The sequence below is a fragment of the Dipteris shenzhenensis genome, chromosome 32, assembly GCF_047967505.1.
Source record: "Dipteris shenzhenensis isolate YYH24624 ecotype China chromosome 32, Dip_SZ_1.0, whole genome shotgun sequence".
NCBI classification, from domain to species: Eukaryota; Viridiplantae; Streptophyta; class Polypodiopsida; order Gleicheniales; family Dipteridaceae; genus Dipteris; species Dipteris shenzhenensis.
Window position 1 is genome coordinate 46,130,030 of NC_141627.1, and position 20,547 is coordinate 46,150,576.

At 48.0% G+C, this 20,547-nt stretch overlaps 1 protein-coding gene across 2 annotated transcripts in view; it reads left to right on the forward strand.

Annotated features, from left to right (window-relative positions):
- Positions 1 to 20,547, forward strand: part of LOC147880862 (pentatricopeptide repeat-containing protein At4g35850, mitochondrial-like) — a 103,726-nt gene that overhangs the window by 25,915 nt on the left and 57,264 nt on the right. The window lies entirely within an intron of this gene.

Genomic DNA, 20,547 nt, shown 5'->3' on the forward strand with positions numbered 1-20,547 from the left:
AGCTGCTGCTCCTCCCCGTGAGCTGCAGACCCCCCCCCCCCCCGTCTCCCTTTCAGCCATCCCCCTCTCCCTCTCTCTCCCCCCCGCTCAGCCTGCTCTCTCCCTCCCCTCGCTACTCCTCCTCTCCCTCCCCTTCGCCAGCCCCCTTCCCCTCGCCAGCCCCCTCCCCTTCTCCCTCCTCCTTCCCTTCCTCCTCTCCGCTCTCCCTCTCCCCACTTGCCAGCCCTTCTGCCCCCTCCCTCTCCCTCCTCGCCCTCCCTTTCCCCACCCGCTGCCCTCCCTCCCCCGCACCCTCCCCCTCCCCCGCACCCTCTCCCCCACCTGCTGCCCCCCTGCCCCTTCCCTCTCCCCCTCCCTCCCTCTCCCGCTGCCCCCCGCCCCCTACTCCTCCCCCGCCCCTTCCCTCCCCTTGCCCTCCCCCGCCCTCCCTCTCCCCCTCTGCTGCCCCCCCCGCCCCCTTCTCCTCCCCACCCCCCCCCCTTTTCCCCCCCGCCCCCTCTTTCCCCTCCCTTGCCCCCTTCCTCCCACGCCCTCCCTCGCCCCTTCCCCCACCCTTCCCCTTCCTCTAACCCCCCTGCCCCCTCCCTTCCTAACCTGCCCCCTCCCTTCCTCTCCCCCGCCCACGTTCTCCCTCCCCGCCTTCAGCCCCCTTCCTCCCTCCTAGCTTGCCCCCTCCCTCCCTCCTAACCCCTCTTTTCCTCCGTTGCCTACCTTCTCCTTCCCTGTCAGCCCTCTCCCTTCTATCCTCTCTCTCTTACCCTCTCCTCTCTCCTCCTTTCTATGCCCGTTTCAGGGCGTCTTGGGCAGTATTTTCACGGACGGAGATTTAACAGTGTTGGAATCGGCCTTTTCACTTCGATTGGCGAATGGATCCCCATTCAGCCAATCTCCGTCCACTTCCACCGGCCGTGAGAACCGTCATTTTTCAGAAGACGAGTTACAGCAGCTCCAGAAAGATGTGGAATTAGAGGGCTCCACATCACTTTTCGCCCGCATCTATGGGTCACATCCTTCCAGATCACAGGCTAGAGACTGGATGCTGGCGGCGTTACCAGGAGATCTCGCCCCACACCTCAGGGATATTCGACTTCTAGGACGTGGATTCTTCCAAGTGATTTTCGACTCCCACGAGTCCATAGCCCTCGTTCTCAAAGCTAATCCCCTGGCTTTGGGTTCGAGGAGGATTTTTCTTTTGCCCTACACCTTGGGCTTCGATCCGGTCGAGGACAGTCAGGTCACATCATTGTTCATTAGGTTTCGTGGTCTTCCTCAGGTTTACCATTGACTTCTTGCTACTATCGGAGCCACTTTCGGAGTGGTCATTGAGATTTTCCCCCCTTCCTGGCATGCCTTCTTCCTCGGCAGAGGCAATTAGAGCGGATGGGGTGCCTCGAGTTAGGGTCATTGTCTCTGACCCTAACATCTCAGATGACCACATCATGATTCAACGTCCAGATGGTTCTCTCTTTCGACAGAGAATCGAGATTCCAGGAAGACAGGATCAGTGCAGGATTTGCAGGACCCTTGGGCACTTTGCTAGAGATTGCCCAAGGAAGAGAAAAAGACCCAAGAGGTCTTCTGGTGCGGCTCCTCCACGTACTATCCCGTATGCACCTCCCTTGCGGCCTGTACCACGCACTCCAGGACTACCAGGAGCAGCAAGGTGCCCTGCTTCGTGCACCCCAGGACCACCAGGGGCAGCAGGGCGCCCAAAGCCTGCAGCACTCCCAATACCACGTTGGAGAGCGGTCAGAGTGGCTCCTTCACCTCAGGAGGAGATCCTTGGTCCCGTTCAAACAGATGCCATCCAGACTCCAGAGGTGGATGCTGCTGCAGCCCCAGATACTATAGCTCCTCATCAGGAGGCGCCTTCAGATGCACCAGCCCCGATCATTCTCGTTTTTGATCACGAGGGGGCTACCGATACTTCTCCCCCTCAGACTATTCATGCCACAGCTGAGGGAGTGTGTGCACAGATGAGGACTACAGATCCTTCTTCAGCCTAGCCACAGGCCTCCTGAGCTCCTAGCTCCAGATCTGCTGATAGAGGCCTGGCAGTTCCCTCTCCTCCTCCCTCCACGAGTGCAGGTCTTCTTCGCACTCCTTGGCCAGACTTGCTTCTGATCCAGCATCCTCCTGTCGATGAGGATAGTCAGCTCGAACATGCAGGGCCTAGGCGGAGTTCCACACCGTCGCCGTAGGCAGTTGATCCGGAATCAGCTTCATCCAGGTGTCACTGGAGGTACTATTGATATATTTTTAATCCAGGAACACAAATTGGATGCTAGTGATTGCTCTAAGTCTGGCAAACTGCTTTCTGGTCATAGCTTTTGGTTGCCGGTCTTGGGCACCAAGGGGGGCACTTCTATTTCAGTTTCGCAGTCGGTTCTCCCCTTGGTTGTTGGACGCGGAGTCATTTATCCCCTCTAGAGCTCAGTGGATTATTCTCTTGATTGGAGGGTGTAAGGTTGGTTTCCTTAACCTATATGCCTCCAACATTAGAGGGGAACGTGTCTTTATGTGGAAGGATTTGCTCTCTTGGGCCCCCATTGCGGATTCATGGGTGATTGGAGGTGACTTTAATATGGTAGAGTTACCTTCAGACAAAAAAGCGGGTAGAGAAGGAGGACTTCACTCTTTGGAGAGAGCAGCTTGGGATGCCTTCCTTTTTCACTATTGTGGCAGAGATACTTGGTTGGACTATGCATTTCTTATTCAGCCACAGTCCCTCATGTTCTCTTGGTCGAACAGGAGGCAGCAAATGCCTATTCATGCACGTATTGACAGATTCTATGTAGATGATTGGGCACTTGATAGAGGTGGATCGGTATGCATTGTTGCTAGGATTTCCACTTCAGACCACTTTCCTGTTGTGCTGGCTATCTCAGAGCCTCACTTGAGAGGTCGATCTGCTAGCATCAGGATTCCAGATGCCTTATACACAGAGGAGGACCTTACAGAGGCAGCCCTGCAAATATGGGTTTCTCATGTCCAGGGTGGGCAGCCATTGCCATCACAGGTAGCTGTTGCCCTTTCTGGTATTAGCGACTTCTACCTCTCAGTTGCTCGTACCAGGAGACGAGATATTCTCAGACGTGAGATTGATGTTCGCCAGCAGTTGGCAGCCTTGCAGAGGGAAGAGCAGAAACAACCTTCAGATGCTTGGATTCAGGAGCGCCTTGTTGTAGCAAGGGCTCATGAGCAGGTATTGCTTGATCAGAGAGCAGAGTATGCCTTTCATGCACGAGAGTCCTTTTGGATTCAAATGGGTGGCAGAGTCAATAAACACTTTTTCTCTACTCTTGGCCCTAGACATAGTAGAGAGAGTGTATCCCAACTTATTGACTCACATGGGGTTTTATAGACAGATCCTAATGATGTTTTGCGCATAGCTTCAGATTTCTATGCCGCCCTTCTTACTGCTGATCCTGAGACACGGGATAGAGAGGATGCTAGACAGGTTATTTGGCAAAGCATCCCTTTGTTGGTGAAACTTGATATGCATGTTTTGCTTGATGCACCTTTCGCCAACACAGAGTTCAGGACTGCACTTTCAGCCCTTCACAAGGGCAAGTGCCCAGGTTCGGATGGCCTTACTTCCTCTTTTTTCATAGCATTTTGGGATATGATTGGAGACTATATTACTTCAGCCCTGCAGGGCATTTGGGACTCTGGTGAGATGCCCGGGTCACTTACAGAAGGTCTCATCCACCTTATTGTGAAAGGAGGTTGTAGAAATCTAGTGTCCCAGTGGAGGCCTATCACACTTCTGGGGACTTGTTACAAGATTCTGGCCAAGGCAATTAGCCTCCGATTGCAGCTCCTTCTTTCTGGGGTTTAGGGTTTAGGGTCTCCTCCCTTCCTAAACCCTAAACCCTAAACCCCTCCGATTGCATTTTTGATAACATTTTCTCTTTCTGTGAAGCTTCAGAGTGGGCCATGCAGAGCGGCCATAATCTAGCCATTCTACTTTTGGATTTTGAGAAAGCTTATGACGGAGTAGATTGGGGTTTTTTGGAGGGCACCCTTCTACGTTTTGGCTTTACTGATGCTTGGATCAGAGGTGTTTCCTCCTTGTACAGATCACCCCATAGCCAGGTACTTATCGGTGGGGTCAGGGGTGAGAGATTTCAGATTTCCAGATCAGTCCGTAAGGGATGCCCTCTTGCTTCTTTTCTTTTTTTGTTCGTGGCCGAAGCTATGAGTATCTATATTCGATCTCAAGCTGACATCTTTGGGCTAAGACTTCCCATTAGAAGGGAAGAGGAGTTACTTGACAATGAGTTGGCAGATGACACTGCAGTTTACCTGGATGCCACTTCACAGACGCTCTGTTCCTTCAGGACAGCATTGGATTTATTTTGCTTGGCGGCGGGGGCGCAGATAAATTGGTATAAATCCAATGGCTTTGGATCAGTGATGAGGACACTCCAGTTTGGGGGCTTGACATAGGATTTACTTGGGTTCAGAGGGGTGTGCCTATCAGATATTTGGGCTGCGAGGTCGGCTTGGATATTTCTTCCACGCAGCAATTTGCTCCCGTGTTGGAGAGCATTAGGCGGAAGCTCCTTTTTTGGAGCTTAGCCAAGCTGTATCTTGCCTCTAGAGTTGTGGTGGTCAACCACGCCCTCTTGGCTATGGCCTGGTTTGTTTGTTCTTGCTGGTGCTATTCTAGGGACTGCATCACTCAGCTCAGGAGACCGATCAGAAATTTTCTTTGGAGTGGGCTTGATGGCACAGTAGATACCTTAGCCAGGGTGGCTTGGGAGACCCTCATCCTCCCCACACATAAAGGGGGTCTCAATATTATTAATCCAGATTTGCAGTGCAGAGCTTTACTTTGCAAGATGATGGTGTGGGGACTTATGACAGGGCAGGAACCGTGGAAGGCCTTTCTTATTAGCAACATTCAGAGATGCACACCTTCTTCAGGAGGAGACTGGATGAGCAGTATTAGGTGGATCTTTACCACAGCACACCTCAGATCACCTTCGTCCCCTCTCATGGTTGCCATTCTGAAAGCATGGGCCAGTTTTAGGAGCACTCTTCGGAGGATTCCTCCTTCGTCTCATGAAGAGATTAATAGGCAACCCATCATGTGGAATGACAGTATTTTAGATGATCATGGCAAACCACTTGGTGCCTCACTCTACATGCAGTGGTCTAGGTGGGAGAGGGGACCTGCATCATCTTTGGGATCTTGGAAAGCTTTCCGGAGGCTTCCAGAAGAGAGCGAGTCTCAGTTGAGAGGACATCTCAGAGGGAGTGCAGGGAGGATCTTACAGATTGAGGCAGCCCTTTCAGAGGAGTGGATAGACACAGATGATATGCCACTCACTTGCTCCACTTGGGCTGGTACTTTTACGAGAGGCGGTGTTTTGCTTCAGGTTTTGGCCTTTCGAGATGCACATGAGGATGCTTTGGTTTTTATTGTGCAGGATGGTGGCAGATTGCTCAGATCCACAGAGGACATCTTGCTTGAGTTTGCTTTTTAGCCTATCAGGGTTATAGGTCTTTTGGTGCAGGGATCAGATTTAGAGTGGTTCCTCGGCCGAGACCCTCGACTTCTCTCCATCGGGTCTTGGAGGCTTTGGCTTTACGGGGGAGTTCCCATTAGGTATTTGCAGTGGGACCCTGGAGAGTGGGAGTGGATTGACGCAGGGCATCAAGAGAAGAGCATCCCCTTCTTTTGTTACACGGTCAGTAATGCCAGGAGATTTCAGCTCAGTGGTAGAGGTTGAAGACCTTCTAGAGTTCGTCATTGGGAGACATTTGATATCACTGCGGATCTGCAGAGGTGCTTTTGGAAGAGACTTTGGAAATCCCACAGGAATAGAAAGATCACTCTTTTCTTTTGGCTTTCTATCCATAGTGGGATTGCAGTGTGAACCTTTGGAGAACCAGGTTCGGAGCCGACTCTACTTGCCCTCGTTGCCTCTCTGCTTCGGAGAGTATTCAACATTGTTTATGGGACTGCAGATAGGCGAGGATGATTTGGATGGAGGTAGCTAGGATTTTCAGTCACTTTGCCCACTCCCCGTTCTTTATGACATGGGGCTCAGTGGCTTGGCTTTCTCTTACAGGGCCTTAGGTATTCTATGAGAGACTTGACTCCTCTCGGGCCATTTTGGTTCGACGTCATCAGATTGAGTCTTGTTCGTTGGATGTGGTACCACACCTTCCTTTTACAGATGTACATGTCTCGGTGGATACTTCTTGGGTGATTTTAGCGAGCATAGCATCCTGGCATATCTGGAGGGCCAGATGTACATAGGCTATGGAGGGTACTCAGGTTCATCCCTCGCACACTTTGGCTAGTATCTGGACAGATACCGTACATACTTTGATGGCCATATGGATGAGGATACAAGGAGACTCCCGTGCAGCCTCAGCTAGGAGGGCTTCTTTCTTCAGGAAATGGAAGGACTCTCCTTTCTTCTCTGAGACTCTTACAGGGTTGAGGTGGCACTTTCAGCCTCAGCCTTGGTTGTTTTCCACGTCTCTTTGAGGGGGTTTTATTTATCCTCATGATTTCATGATGTTGTATTTTCACTCAGAGCTTGCTCTAACGAGTTTCTTTCTTTACTTAATAGAAGTCTCTTTTTTGAAAAAAAACAAACACAAATGCTCCCGTTGCAGGTAGGAAGAAGAAAAAGAGAAAAAATGTCAGAGGGGGAGGCGGCGACGAGGTGGCGTGAGGGGAGGTAAGGGTGGAAGAGGAAGGAAGGAGGCAAGGAGGGCAGAAGGCAGAGAGGGAGAGGGGGACGAGAAGGCGAGGAGCGAGAGAAGGAGAAGGCAAGAGACGAAGAGGTGGCGGAGGCGAGGTCGAGAAGGTGGGGAAGGCGGCGGGGGGGGGGAGGAAGTAGGGGCGGCAAGAGGTGAGAGAAGGCAGCGAGGGGGAGGCAGGGAGGGGCGGCGGGGGAGGCGGAAGGAGGTGGCGAGGGTAGAGAGGGGGAGGTAGGAGGGGAGGTGGTAGAGGCAGGGGGGTAGCAAGAGGTGGAGAAGGTGGCGGGGGGAGAAGGTAGAGGCGGCAGAAGGAGGCGGGGAGGGGCAGTGGGGGAGGTGGAAGAAGGGGAGGAGGAGGGGATCGGGGAAGCGGAGCGGGGAGGCGGGAGGGGGCAGCGCGGGGTGACGAGGCGAGGGAGGTAGGCGCCTTTTTTTTGCCTTTGAGACGCCTCGAGGGCCAGCCCTTGAGCTGCTGATGTAGTTGGAGGCTGAGCAAAGGCTCTCAGCTCCCCCTTGTTGGAAAGGTCGCCTCCCCATCTAAAAGTCCCCAAATGAGGAGAGCATGGGGGAGGGCGACCTAGAGCAAGGGCATCTGCCCAAAGAAAAGAGAAAGAGGGGCTGCCACATGGGCAACACCTCACAGCAAATACAAGGCAAGAAGGGTACCTGGTGTCTTGGTGGACTGCAAGAAGATCATCATCAAGTGTAGTGCTGATCTGGAGCAGGCTTGACTGGGTGGAAGGGCCGGGACTGTCCAGAACCATTGCTGCCTGCAGGACGGAGGCCTGTGTCATAGGGTATAGAGCTGATCCAAGGCTTGGACATGGCGAGGCAGGTGGCAGGATGAGCAGAGGATGGAGGCGCCAGCAAAAGGGTGGGTATTGGGCCTGCCTTGGACCCAGATTGGAGCAAGCAATGGGCCTGCAAAGAGGTGACTGTTTAGGGCTGCAGGTCGGCCACATTGAAGGGCTAAAAGGGGCCTGGAATGGAAGTAGAAGTAGAAGTAGAAATTATTATCGTCCACGGGGGGCCGAAAACGACACATGGGACCCGAACGGTGTACAAGAAAAGTCTCCTCTGGTGTGGAGGGGTCAAGAATTTTCAAGTTCTTGACGGTACAAAAAGAGGCGGGTAACAAAAGATCCTAATGCTGCCGGCGAGGCAGTGGAAAGGACTGATGTTAACTATGTGGAGTCTCCCAGTAACTTCCGGTAGTCCTCCCTAATGTGTGCATAACTGGGACACTGCAGAGCTATATGTGCCTCTGTCTCCACTGTTTGAGAGTCACAAAATCTGCATATTCTGGCATGTCGCAGAAGATTCAACCACGCTCCCTTCTCAATTGCAAGCATGTGAGATCTAGTCCGGAATCTAGCAATATTTCTGCGATAGAGCAAGGGGATGGAAGTGCTGATGTATGCCTGAGCAGGGGCCTCTTTTGTCATATATGTGGACCAACATGTGGGGTTGATGTGATCTTGGTAATACTCCAGCTTCACCCTCTTCTTTGTTGTTAGCCATTGAGTCTGTAGAGTGCTCAGTAGGGACATCTGAAACTCTTGGATATCAATTCTTGCGGGTGGCATAGTCAGGTATGAGTCTACATTCCATCTGCTGAACCACTTCCTTATATCTGTCCCCCATCCTGGAGGGGAGTATTGGGTCAGCGAGTAGGACCATGGGTCGGTTTCTGGGGCTGCAAGTCGGCCAACAATTGGTCCACCTGAGTGTCAGCAAGGTGCAGGGGATTACACATGGAGAGTAAAGTCTACATACGCTCATTAGGGCACACGGACTCAGGGATCTAGGAGTGTCTTGGAGGTAGTAAGACAACATCTTTTAGTGAGGATGAAGGGCCACGACTTGGGCCCTCTGTTGTATTGTGTCCATTGGACGGAAATATTTTAGTGGTCCTATATTTCTCTTTAGCATTGTCTATTTGCTGAACTGCACAGATATGCGAAGCACAATAAGTAAGGAAGTTTGTGATTCCACCCACATGACCACTACACGACCACTATGTGAGCTCCTGGGCTGTTCTATCAGTCTTCCGCTGTGCATATCCTCAGTTTGATTGATTTCTAACATGGTATCAGAGCCCAAGTAGGAGTCTCACAAGTGTGGAAGCTTGAAGGCAAGGACCTTGTTGAATGACGACCTTGATTCAAGGCTCTAGGGAGTCGACCTCCACGACTGAAGGATTGTGCCCTTGCGAGGAGGGTGACTCAGGTTCAGTTAGGTGTGTAAAGAGTTCTTGTCTATAGATGGTGGTGTTAGTTGCCGTGTGATATAGTAGCAGAGATGTCAATTTCAGAAGCCTATTCAGCCACTGCTCTTCCTTCCTCCTCCAGTCGAGTTCCTTCTTTCACTATCCCTAACTTTAGCGAGTTGGGGAAGCTGGATGGGTCCAATTATCGTACTTGGAAGGTGAAGATCTGGAGTCATTTAGTGGCTCGGAAATTGTGGAAGCTTACAACAACGGGAACGAAGGCAAAGTTAGAGGATGTGCTGGACAACAAGGGGAGGATACTTGCACCGGTAGATGCAGATGAACTCAAAGCGTGAGAGGATAAAGATGCCCAAGCCCTAGCCTTGATCATAGGGATAATGGCGGACTCGGTGATTCCTCATATCCGGATGACATACATGTTAGTAGAGGCGTGCACCATTTTGAAGGATTTGTATGAGACAAATAATACATCCCGGATCTTGACTCTTCAACATCAACTCTACAACATGGGTATGGATGAGGGAGTTTCGGTTCATGACCACTCGAAGAAAGTCAAGGTGGTGTGAGAGATCAACTCGCATCGGTTGGTCAGTAGGTAGACTCAAACTGGTTGGGTCTTGCTGGTACTTGGGATGCTACTACAGAGTTTCAAGAGCTTCTTTACGACTGTGACAGCATGAGAAAGGACCAAACGTGTGATGTTTGAGGAGTTGGGTCCCTTATTGCTACGGGAAGAGGCTCGGGAGAAGCTCCATAACAAAGACAACAATGACAAGGTGTTGCTGGCAAAGGACAAAGCCGAGCAAAGGATAGGGCAATCCTAGCAGTGGGAAGCCCAAGAAGGATGACTCCGGAAATGAAGAGAGCACTTCCAGTAAGAAAAGGAAGCAGAAGAAGAAGTGCTTCTATTGTGATCAGCCAGGCCATTTTGCAAAGGATTGCAAAAAGAAGGTGGATTAAAAAAAACAAGGAGTTGTCCGACTGAGATTTAGATAGTGAGTCAAGAGCTTTGACTGATGTGGTAGTCGGAGAACTTTTCTTGGTGACATCCCCATGTGTTACTGAGGTCAGATATGCAGACCCAAAAGTCACAGTGAAGATGTATGATATTGAGATGTGGGCAGACAAGGAGTCAATGACTATGTTGTACTTAGTACTACTTAGGACTACCATTCTGCATTTTCTGCATTTTGCATTGGTGTGGATGCTCGTTTAGTAGCTCCACCACCATAGCTCGTTTGTACCAGGATTTTCAGTCTCATAGACCCATTGGTTGAAGGTGAAGAACAAAAAGGAGTGCTAGGACTCTTCCAGATGCTTGGCTGTTAATACTAACCTGAGGATGATTTCCATGGGGTGCCCTAGGGTTTCAGGTTCAGACGGATGCTGTAATTCTGAATGGGGCATTACAGGACTGGCTGTTAATACTAACCTGAGGATGATTTCCATGGGGTGCCCTAGGGTTTCAGGTTCAGACGGATGCTGTAATTCTGAATGGGGCATTACAGGACTATACAGGTCATTGGTACATATGCATCCATGCCTCCATGAGGTGCATGGTTTGTCTTAAGAGCAAGCACATAGGCAATGGCATGTTTCCCTGGTGGCGAATCCACAACATTTTAAGTCTGATTTTTCTCAATGGACTGCAATTCACTGTGCATGGCATGCATCCAATGCACATTATCCTTGGCTTCTTCAAAAGAGTCAGGTTCTTCTTTATCAAGAAGAGTACCTGCATAAGCTATCTCAACAGAAAGAGCCCCCCTTGCGTGCCTTATTGCACTACGAGTCCTGCCAGGCTAAGGCGCCTCAAACCTACTCTACCCGAGAGTCTGTAGCAACCAATTTGGAACTGTTTTGGCTGCATGTATCTCTTGAATCTCTTGCCTGACAACTTCATCCACACCCTGTGGAGGTACAAAATCAGCATGTGGCTGAATCGGGGCATGTGGAGTAGGAGGAGGTTGCTGTGAATTCTAATTTTCAGCTTGACCCTCAGCTCGTGAACCAAAAGCTATAGGAAACATCCCCTAAAAAACATCATCTGAAGAAGTTGGAATGGTGAATTCAGCATGTGTATGTTCTGAATTCTCTGAAAAAAAAAGATCTCTACTTGCGTTTGGCAGGATTATAGAGACTATAGCCTTTGCTTTGTGCATTATACCCAACAAAGATACACTTAAGTGCCTTATCTGACAACTTTTGTCGAAACTCCAAAGGCACGTGGGCATATGCAACACATCTGAAAACTCTGAAGTGATCCATTGAATTGAGGCTTTCTCCCACGCCAAGCCTCATAGGGAGTGATTGTCTTCAAAGCCTTTGTGGGAGCCCGATTCTTAACATAATTGGCACACATGAGGCCTTCGAGCCAAAATCTGTGAGGCAACTTCTTGCTAGTAAGCATGCATCTATCCATCTCCATGAGAGTGCAATTTTTTTGCTCAGCTTTGCTATTTTTCTGATGGGTAAGCCTCACTGTAAGCTGATGCGTGATGCCTTTTTCCTTAAAAAAATGCCTCAAATTCATGAGACATATACTCCCCCCCTTTGTCAATGCGAAGTGTGTGCACCTTTAGTCCTGTCTCATTTTCAACCATGGCCACAAAGTGTTTGAAATGCATAAACACATCTGATTTTTTCTTCAAGCCATAGACCCGAGTGTAATTTCAATAGTCATCTATAAATGTAACATAATACAGATAACCACCAAAAGCAAGTGCCCTCATGGGACCGCAGACATCACTGTGATTGAGCTGTAATTTGCGAGTAGCTTGTACTACACCATCCTCTTCAAAAGGAAATCTATGCATCTTACCAGGGATGCATCCCTCACATGCATGAGGAGGAGGTGACTCCAAAGGAGGCAATGCATCAACCATAGCATGCTTTTGGAGTGTCATCAAGCTGCCATAGCTCAAGTGCCGATATCTGGCATGGGATAACTCTGCATTCGGCATGGTAGCAGTGGGAGTGCTTACTTCAAGTGCAAGATCGGATCTTTTCTCATAAATATCAAGCTGTAAAAGACCCTGATACAAAGTGCCAGACAACATCAAAGCATAATCATTCTCTTTGTCTCTGATTGCACACCTAGCATCATAAAATATGACCTGAAATCCTCCTCGATTGACAGAGGATACTGAAAAGCACATATCTGGCATGGGATAACTCTGCATTTGGCATGGCAGCAGTGGGAGTGCTTACTTCAAGTGCAAGATCGGATCTTTTCTCATAAATATCAAGCTGTAAAAGACCCTGATACAAAGTGCCAGATAACATCAAAGCATAATCATTCTCTTTGTCTCTGATTGCACACTTAGCATCATAAAATATGACCTGAAATCCTCCTCGATTGACAGAGGATACTGAAAGTAAATTCTTCTTTATACTTGGCACATAAAGAACATCAGTAATTCTGAAATTTGTGCCATCCGTGGAGGTAAGTATGATGTCACCCATTCCACACACTGAATAAGAAATATTGTTTGCACATGTCACCTTCTTTTTAGCGGGTGGTGCATGCAGAGATGCAAAAAGACTCTTCCTTGAAGTGATGTGCTTGGAAGCACCACTATCAAAATACCACATTGACACTGAAAGAGCATGGATCCTTTGAAGGGTCATAGCTGCAAGTCAAGAAAGCATACGCGTCATCCTCAAGAGTGGCTGTAGTATCTGGACTAGCCACTGGAAAATCTAAAATGCAAGATAAAAAAGCATAGTGTTCTTCCACAAAGTGGCTGTAACAGCCCTTCCTTCATGTGCATTAGGAGTTGATGCATCTGAGATAGCCAAACCCGAATCCTTTTTCTTCTCCTTAGCTATTCGCTTCTTGCATTCACCAATGTAGTGACCCGGGTTCTTGTAGTAGTGACAAATGCCCTTCCTCTTTGGTTTCTCTGCATCACCTTTAGTCTCATGAGAGGGCTGTCTAGAATCATGTTTATGCTGATGTGTTGGCTGATTTCCATGTTGCTTTTGTTGCCCTTTCCCTTTGGGCCTGAACTTTGAAAGCATGGCATGTTCACCACCCCATGTGGCCATGTTCTTTCTTGTTTGCTCTTCTTGTAACAAGAGTCCTACCAACTCGTGAAAAGAAAGAGGATTGCTAAGCCCCCTCAATGACAAATTCAGCAAGGTATGGAAACCGAGATAGGACTCAGGAAGAAAGAAAGAAAGAAAGAAAGAAAGAAAGAAATTTTATTAGAGTCTTCGGAAGACCAATGGGTCTATGAGACTAAAAGAAAACCTGATACAAATCATAGTAAGGGTGGAGCTACTGAAACGAGCATCATCACCCGTGTTGAATCCTAAGTCTGATCATACATAATCAAATACATCTAGATGTAACAATGAAAAGAAAAGGATTGGAGCGGAGCAGAATCCTCCGTATGTCATGTCGCCTTGGCTGGTGCATAGCTGGTGATGGGACGCTGGTGCCCGTCAAGGGATGCCGTGCGTCTCCGTCTTCGTCTCCGTCTCCTGGACGAGGCTCGATGCAAGACTAGAGCCACTGTGACTCCCGTGGGATGTATCTCGGGTCTAAACAATGACGGGAGGTCCCCCAGAGTGATTTGTGTGTCCCCTCGATGTCTCGTGTGTCGTGCTGCGGTCATCGGGTCGGTGGTGGTAATCACCTGTGAATCTGGAATAATCTCACTATATTCAGCAACTATTCCCTCAAATCCTGAAGTTTTGTGAGGCGAGCATTCATGGAATCTCCCTCATCCATGTGTGTATGAGATAGCTCTCTCTTCAGGAATGAGACTTTGGCATCATTTCTTGCTGCAAACATGCTCTCTAAAATATCCCAAGCTGCCTTCGAGGTCTTGCATGACCGAATGTGAGGAATGATAAACCTCTTGGCAGAAAGGGAAATAATTGAAAGAGCTTGTACATCTCGTGAATCTGACCTTTTCTGTTCTGCTGTGGGAGCCATGAAAGTAGCAGCTGTTGTTCCTACCACTTGTCCTGCACCTTGACCTCTACTCGTGCCTCCACCTGTTGGAGTGACAGGTGTAGCCACAATTTCTAGCCTTGTCTCATCTCCATTGACATAATCCTAGAGATGTTTGCCAACTAGAATGTTGCGCACCATAAAGCTCCAGAAGGAGTGGTTGGTGCCATCCAACTCATCCTCTTGTGTGAGGACTCCAAAGACCTCATTGGGATTGTTTTGAGCCATATCTGCTAGACAACTCGAAAATGCAGCAAACTAGATAAGTCAAATTTCTTCTTGGGATGTAAGATGCACAACCAAAGTCTGCCAAACATTCTGCCCAAAATGACAATTGCTGTCATAGGCTATCGAAGGCTTAAAATGCACCAAAATGCTCTCCAAATGCCCAAAATCTGCAAAATCTATCTGCAAAATGTGGCAAATGTCTACAATGTGACCCAGACTAAGTCCAAAACTGCTTGCAAAGCTCCCAAATGATTTCTCCACTGCCAAATTGCATCCAAAAATGGAAAAGCCCCAATTCCTGCATGAAATTGCAACTCAAAGAGGGCAAATAGACTAAAAGCCCCAATTTTGCAATTTGGCTGCAAAAGCCCCAAATTTGCAAATTTATTTGCAAAGCCTACAAAGGAAGAAAATCTGCCCCAAATTCTCTTCCAAAAGATTTTGCCAAACAATGACTTAAAATGCATCAGCCCAAAATCATAAATCCTTCACCAACTTTGCCTAATGTGCCTGCAAAACACTTGTAAATTGGCCAAAAGCCCGAAATCCTGCAAAATGAGTGTCGTAGACCAAAAGTCCCAAATTGCAGGGTGAAATTGACCCAAAATTGGGGCAAATCCAAGAAAAGCCCTAAATTTATTGCAAATGCCCAAATTGAACACAATGTGCTCAAATTTTCCCACAAAATTTGTAATTTTTCACAGCCAAACACTGGCTTAATGCAAAGTGCATCTTCAAAGGTTACAAAAAACGGGAGCACCTAATTGAACAAGGTAGCTGTAGGCACTTATGATTTGTAGCATTAGGACAGTCCGTACAGTACAAACTGTATGACTGTATTGCATAGAACTGTACGAAACAATTGTACAGTCAGCTACGTAGAGATGTATGGTAGGGTGTGCAGGTATACAGGCATCGTAGATGTATGGAAAGGTGCGTAGAGTTGTGCACAAAATCTGTACTAGGTATGGAGCCACATGTACGGTCGACGGACTGAGGAGCGCATGACTTGTACGGATGGCGTTTGTGCGGACGATGCTTGTAGGGCAGGACTTGTACGGATGGAGAAGGTTGTACGGAAAGTTGGCGTAGGTGTATGGACAGAAAGCAGTAGGGTGTCCGTACTATTGTACGAACGAGTTGGATGAGTTGGAGCTGCTTGTACGGTGCGCTGTTGATACCAATTCGAGGCTTGGACAAGGGATAGGCAAAAGCTGAGGCAAGTCCGGGAGGTAATGCTCTGATACCAAATGTAGAAAAGGAGGGAGCAAGAAGCAAGAGTGAGAGAGCAGAGCAAAACATAGAATGCAATAGAAGAGATAAAGTGAGTACAAGTGAGGAGATGGTTTTGTCCAAGTGACAAAACCATACTAACCCACTAATTGTGGTTGGGGGGAAAAACCTCCTATTGAGGGAAAAGTGCCCCTAACTCAATTATGGATTACATTGGCCATTGCCTAAAATATGCCAATAATTCTAACACTTATTTGGGCCAGCATCAGTTTGAGAGGCAGTTGCTCATTTGGCACCCAGAGATCATGGATGCAGAGGGACGCATGTTGTGCAGTGCACACACATTGGATGGGCATCGTGGGAGAGTGGCTGAGCGTAGTCCTTTAGGGCCTAAAGGCAGCTTCCGTGAGAAGCGGAGTCTAGGGTGTAGGCACTAGCTTCAATGAGAGGCATGCACTCAGATGGCAGAGATTGATACATTCAAACCTTTCCTACCTATGAGAAGCAACCAATATTAGCCTGAGATGTGAAACAGTTGTCCAAACCAATGATCCACCCCCAAGTGCCAATATGTTAAAAGTTGACATAATTGCACTCAGTGAGAATTGGAGAAGGACCCTCCACTATTGTATTGAACCTTGGGGTTGACCTATTGTATTTCATGGTCAATGAACAATTAACTACACTTACAATTTTTGGGCTCATGGTAGTTTATATATACATTGTAGCTATCCTCATGTGTCCTATATATCTCTCGTTTGAACCAAGAGAACCTCATCTATTCAAGGGCTCTAATCATGACTTTTCGTTTCAATGTTTGTAGGCCCAACCAAGTTTGTGTGCGCAAGATCAAGAGGAGCTGCTGTCCTTTCTGTTCATATGTTTGGAAAGTCAACTTGCCCACCATGTTAAGGCTTTTTAGCATGCAAAGGCTTTTAGGGTTGATGTGAGTCATCCTCCTATGCCAAAGGTTAGTAGTGAGCTGTTTATGTAGGACATGCGGCGGCATCACTTTGCCATTAAAGTACAACGCCATTCATATCTGCTGCGTGAACAGGAAAATCAATCCTTTATTGTGCATTTTAGCTTTGTGTAAAGAACACGATCCCATCAATATTTAAGCTTGAAAGTTTTTGGTGATCCTTGGCACATATTTGACATTTTTTTGATACTTCATACATTTTTTATGTCGTTTAGATATCATGGTGCCAAAGTCCCCCCCGACTCTATGGAGATAAGTGACCGCTTTAAAGGCTGCATCAAGTTTTGGATAGTAACCCCAAACTCTACTAATAGAATATGGTGTGGCACCGAGCCTTGCTCCGGATCATCTGAGCAAGAAGGAGAACTTGTAGTCTCTCTATATGGACCAATCTGTCTCCGATAGATCTTTCCTCTAAAAAGGACTATTGTACACCCCCGTTGGGTGTCAAAGAGAAGAGACTTGGTTATGTGGTCCCTTTTTTTTTCCGCAGAGAAAATTATCTTCTATTAATGCTTTAAAACACTATACAAACAACTTTCGAAAGGAGCTGAGGATGGCAAGTATAGAAAAACAGAACTAGTTGCCAGCTAGAGGAAAGCCAGCGTGTTTTCGGGTCTCCCAGCTCAATGCCTAGAGAGACTCCGAGACAAGAGCTAGCAACTAGGGTGGTGGTCTATACATCCTACGAACACCCCTCGCGGAAAGGGTGTGAAAGATTCTTGCAGGCCAGGACTTGCAGAAATATCCTTGCCTTTTGGCGGTCGCGGACTTGATCCTAGGGTACCACTCTTACAAGTGGCGCATAAGGTGAAAATGATGTCCTGCCAAATGGCAACTAGGGTAGCCACCCAAGGAGACCAGTTTGCCTCTCATCACCCGATTGCACCTGGCGACGATGTAGTCGACTCAAATGTTCCAAGCATTAATGTTGGACATTGTCTCCCAAACACCATCCTTTGGTGAAGGTGATGGGCGTGATCGGGAAGGCGGCCATGCATCGTAGACCTCATCCGGGAGTCCTGCTGTTCATGAATCCTGTACGTTGGCGAGACTTCGTGAGCCAGGCTACTATCCCCCAAGTGAAGTCCCTTTGCATCCGTTGTGTGTTGGCCACAATCCTGAGGGAGGCGAACTAGATCCTCTGTGCGACATGGCATCTCCAAAGGCAGTGGGGAATCGTCTCGCTTCATTAAAGAGCTTTGCTAAGATCAGGGCTAGGAGATTAATCCGATATGCAATGAATTCAGTGCATAGGCCCTCATGATCTTTTGCTCGGCCATTGTGAACGGCATACTTCACACCCCCCTTAGTGAAGAGTGTGCAAGATGTGGGGCGGGGTATGTGTGAGAGGTCAAGAGCTAGCTGATTAGGGATATCATAACGTGTGTGTGCATAATTATGCCATTTTTGAGTGTCAGTGAGTGGTGAAGGGGACCGCCCCTCTAGAAATCTCCGTCAAAAGTCCTTAGAGTTGTTACTAAACATAATATTCAATACTCACTCCTCGTTTCCACAGACGAAATCCAACTTCTTCCTACGTACCAATCAACGGTACTCACATAGCATCTCTGGTTCATTTGGGAGGTGGTTTTTGGTTTCGAATCTAAGTTGACGGCATAAAGCCTTGCAATCATCATCGTACCAACTATTACAAGGGACGGTCCCAGGTGGTGGTGGACAAGTGGAGCGAGTAATGTGAGGGAAACTGTGAAGAGCAGCCTCCTATAGTGACTGGGTGACTAGAGCAGCACGATCCTCTAGTAAGGGTATAAAGTCAATATATGTGAGAAGTATGTAAAGGGGAGCTGAATATATAGGTGAAAGGCTACGGTCGAAATGTATGTCATGATAAGTAGTGTGAATGATCTGTGGAGTGGGAGGTGCTATGAGATGGGGTGTAGAGATACTACAAAAGAGGTATGGGTGATCAGCCCCGGGAGGACAGGGTGCGCTAGAGCCCCTTCCATGTGGGAAGCGAGTAAAACCACCTGAGAGGTTATCTCCCACTTCTGACCTCATCTCTAGACCAATTTGCGACCACGCAAGATCTCGTATTTCTTATGGTTGCTAGCGCATGGGATTCTATCCATCAGCGCTGGGCTTGAGCAGATGAAGGTAGATGGTAGACGTATCTTCTACGCTCAGGGTCGGGGGTTCCCACGCACGTGGACTGCTAACACTATTTCACCCATTCACAAGGCAGGGGATCACATGAGCCCAGAGAACTACAAGTCCATTATGATCGGACTTGTCATGTGCACGATTTATGCATTAGTGCTTGATTCTGAGGTCAGTCGATCCGCAGAGATGCAGGGACTTAGAGCAGATGGACAGGCTGGATTCCGACGTGATCGTGGGACCATGGATCACATCCTCACACTTAGATGTATCATTGAGGAGGTGAGGACACGGAAATAGGTTTGCTGCTTTGTGGATTTTTACAAAGCCTTTGATACGGTTCCGAGAGCTTGCCTCATCAGGTGTCCGTAAGACTTGGGTTATGACCAAGAGATCATTTGGTGGCACTCTTATCTTCCTCAGTAGAGGGTCTCCAGAGACACCTAGATGCACTACAGTCCTTTTGTGATTTTTATGATTTGAAGGTCAACCTTGGTAAAACCAAGGTCATGATCTTGAACACATCCCAAGCTACTATGCGCCGATCTATCTTTACTATGAGACTGGCGATGTAGGCTCGACTGAGCTAAGGATACACTTCATTGGCCAGATTAGAGAGGCAGTGCTTCTGCTCACATTTCCACGACCCGTGGACCTGGTCCTCCTAGTGGGGATGTATGGCAGTCCTAGTTGGGGGTTGGATCTGTCAGATTTAAAATGGGCTCGGGTGGAGCGCCTACATGTTCTTATGCTATCATGGATGATTCGCAGTCATAGTTGCCAGCTGAAACGGTAATGGAAGAAACGAAAACGAAAAAAACCGAGGAAACAGAGTTTCCGCTCCGAAACGGAAATGGAAGAAACGGTAATATGGTACAATGTATGTATAAAGAATTATTTTTTATACATAATACAATTATGAATAGCGTGCAAATTATACATAATACAATTACCTATACTTCAAGCATCATGCATGCTTCTATGATTCTAAATTCCTATGACGATTGATCTATCTAGTATCATCTATTATCCATGAATGATGCTTCAACAATCAACATGTGTCATGAACTAAGTTCTAAGTTCTAACTTCTAACAAGTTTGAAGTTACAACAATCTGAAGTTTGAGAGGGAGGATGGAGAGGTGAGAGGGAGGATGGAGAGGTGAGAAAGGATGGAGAGGTAGAAGGAGGATAGGGAGGTGAAAGAGGATGGAGAGGTAGAAGGAGTCGGAGGAGGATGAGAGGTAGAAGGAGGATGAGAGGTAGAAGGAGGATGGAGAGCTAAGAGAGGAGAGATAGTTGAGGGATGGAGAGCTGAGAGCAGGCTGAGGATGGAGAGCAGCTGCCAGCCTGTAGGATGGAGAGAAGGCTGCAGCCTGTAGGATGGAGGGATGGAGAGGAGAGCAGGTTGCGGGTGCCAGGGCTCAAGAATCAAAGATGGAGAGGTTGGAGAGCAGTAGCACGAGGGGCGGCGGAAACGATGATAGGAGACAACGAATCGACGAAAAGTAGTTTAAATAAAAGAGGGCAAAAAACAGTTTAATAAAAAGAGAGCCATTAAAAAAAAACACTGATTAAGAAACGGTGTTTCTGGAAGGAACGCCGTTTTCGTTTTTGCATTTCCGTTTCCAAGCTAGAAACAGCCGTTTTTGATAACTATGTTCGTAGTAAGTCTTCAGTTCCTCACCAGATCATTCAGGCAGAGTTTGGACAGGTTGATGCTGCATTTCAGGTTATCACCTAGCTATATCGGATTAGGGAATACGAAGATTGCACTTATGCACGCAGCAGATTACCGTGGCTAGCAGTGTCCTCCTCTATGGCACCATCAGTAGCAGGTGATCAGAGATGGGACTCCACATGGATAGACTCCCCCCCTTCCACTATTGCGTTGACGTGTCTTTTTTGCCTCTCCTGTCTCATGAGGTCAACCGGGTCATTCGTGAGAATCTTTTGCAGCTACACACTTTCAGGACCTAGTTGGGACTGAGCGAGCTTCCAGTGAAGCTCAACTTCTACAGGGATCATTGCTTACATATCACAGCAAACGGTTTTATAGACCCAT